Below are 2,908 nucleotides of genomic sequence, written 5' to 3'. Positions count from 1 at the left end.
TAGAAAAACAATTCTATAAATAAGTATTTTATGTCATCAGAAAATGCTCATGAAACAAAGTTACAATTAGGTAATATAGTAATTTCATTTGAGAGGTAAATCATATGTATATTTTAAATAAAAGTATAATAAAATTTGTAAGGTTATAGAGCAAAGTGAAGACATGGTAATCTCTAGGTGTAGGGATTGGAAGTAATTTTCATTTCTCTTCTTTTAATTGATCTGTGCTTTTCTAATTTACCTACTGTCATTGTATATTATTTCTTTAATTAAAAATGTTAGTTTTGGGGACTTCCCTGGTGGTCCAGTGGTTAATACTTCACCTTCCAATGCAGGGGGTGTGGGCTTGATTCCTGGTTGGGGAGCTAAGACCCCATATGCCTCGGAGTCAAAAAACCTGAACATAAAACAGAAGCAATATTGTAAAAATTTCAATAAAGATTTTTAAAATGGTCCACATTAAAAAAATCATAAATAAATTTTAAAAGGAGACTTCCCTCGTGGTCTAGTGGTTAAGAATCTGCCTTCTGATGAAGAGGATGCAGGTTCAATCCCCCGTCAGGGAACTAAGACCCCACATGCTGCGGGGAACTGAGCCTGTGTTCTCTAGAGTCCATGAGCTGCAACTAAGACCCAAGACAGCCAAATAAGTAAATATATATTTTTAAAAAATGTTAGTTTAAAGCAACTCTTTAATCTGGCTCCTTCAAGATTCACCTGCATCCTTCTCAAGGTCTTTCTATGCCTTTGTTTTCCAAACTGCAAGCTGATAGTGCTTAGCTACAAATCCGGGAATACTGAGCTCAAAACAGCATTATGTGTGGGCGCCAGTCTGTGTCTTGCTGTCAGATCACCCAACAATGGAGCATACAGATTCCTAGTCAAAAATCACAAGTCAAACCAGAGTGACATAAGTACTCAAGAAATGTGTAACCATTTACACAGGGAACTAAAGAGGAGGTTCTGAGTTGGGAGCAATGCTCAGAACCTTCCCAGGCCAAAGGGCATTGGAGAAGGAGGTTTTCACCAGGTGACACTGCTGCAGGGGTGATGGAAACATATACACTAGGTCGCTCCAGTACATTGCATATTTGGGGAAAATTAGAAGATTCAGGTCTGAGTATCAAGTAGGGAAAGGAATATGTAAGTGTTAAAGAAGAACTCTGAGAAAATCCCAATCCCTTACTGTACCTTTGGGCAAATTGGGGAAAGGAGCTTCCTCCTCTGACCAAACTCAGACTCAGCTCAGACCAGGCAACCCATTGGTGACTATGGCATAAGTTGGATTTCAGCTTCTACATGCTTCATCAGCTGGGCACGCTTGTGCAGTGTACAATCTGAGCAACTGTTCCTACCGCAACACTCTGAAGTGAAGATACAGAAGCTCAAAGAAGGTAAATGATTTCTCCAAAATCCACAGCTCATTTGGAAGAGGGACACACATCTAAAGAGAGAAGACTCTTAAGCAATGAATTTGAACATTATTGTGAGGACTGTGTGACCCATCGCTGGTTTTTGAGGAGGACACTAAATTGAATGCACTAAAACTGGAGTAAACCTGGAGAATAGTTAGGAAGCTATTGCAATAGTCCTGCTGAAATGGTGAAAGTCTGAACTGGGGACATGTAGGGATAAAAGTGATAAAAGAGGTGACTGAACACAGTGCATTTCGTGCAGGCTGTGGTTGGTGTGGTTTAGTCTCTGTCGTGTCCAATTCTTTGTGACCCCATGGACTCCTCCTGCCAGGCTGGTCTGTTTATGGGATTTCCTAGGCAAGAAGACTAGAGTGGGTTGCCATTTCCCTCTCCAGGGGATTTTCCAGAGGGATCAAACCTTCATTGGCAGGTAGATTCTTTACCACTGAGCCACCAGGGAAGCACTTATTGTGCAGGTAGCATGAAGGAATTTGCAGATAGGGTTGTATGAGGAAACAATCGATACAGGTCTTGACCATCAGCATTTGCTGATAGGTGAAGTTGTGGGAATCCCTGAGATTTACTAGAGAAAGCGGTAAGCGCAGATCTTTAGACAAGGGGTTCCCAAGCTCTGAGAGCTAATGCCTGATGCTCTGAGGTGGAGCTGATGTAATAATGAGAGAAATAGTGTACAATAAATGTAATGTGCTTGAATCATCCTGAAACCATCTCCCCCTCCCTGGCCATGGAAAAATTGTCTTCCACAAAACTGGTGCCAAAAAGGTTGGGGACCGCTGTTTTAGACAATGCCTGCATTCAGCTGCAGGGGTTGGTGAGAGGAATCGGCGAAGCACCCGAGAAGAGACATCAGGGTGAGAGGAGGGAGCCCCAAAGGGGAGCGAGTGTCACAGAGCCCGCGGGTGGAGTTTCGAAGAGGATGTGGTCATGGTGTGAAGTGGTCCCAGTGGAGAAGAGAATGCAAATCAGAAGTTTCCAGTTACTTTTTAACTAGCAGTTCAAGCAGCACTGCAGAATCAGACCCTAAGGGTCTGAGGAGTAGGTGTGCAGTGGGGGTGATGAGGGCTGGGGCAGAGGTTTCTCCAAGAACATGGGCAAGGAGAGATGGGGCAGTACTTTCATAGGAAAATGATTAATAGAAGGAAAGGCTTTAGTTATGGTGGGGAGCCCAGAGTCTTCTAGACACTGGGTGGAGGAAGCCATAGACACAGTTGTAAGGATGAGACCAAGCAGAACTTTTGAGAGGTAAGACTGTATGCAGGCTGGGGGTTGAGAGATTAACCCAAAAAGAGACACTGTTCTTGGGAAGAGGGAGAATATGAGTGAAGAGACTGGGGGGAATTTTTTTAAAACTTTTTATTTTATGTTGGAGTTTAGCTGATTAACAATGTTGTGATAGTTTCAGGTGGACAGCAAAGGGACTCAGACATACATACACATGTATCCATTTTCCCCCAAACTCCCCTCCCATCCAG

This window comes from Giraffa tippelskirchi, chromosome 4 (genome assembly GCF_054371585.1).
Source record: "Giraffa tippelskirchi isolate mGirTip1 chromosome 4, T2T-mGirTip1v1.2.pri, whole genome shotgun sequence".
NCBI classification, from domain to species: Eukaryota; Metazoa; Chordata; class Mammalia; order Artiodactyla; family Giraffidae; genus Giraffa; species Giraffa tippelskirchi.
This window is presented reverse-complemented; position numbering follows the sequence as displayed.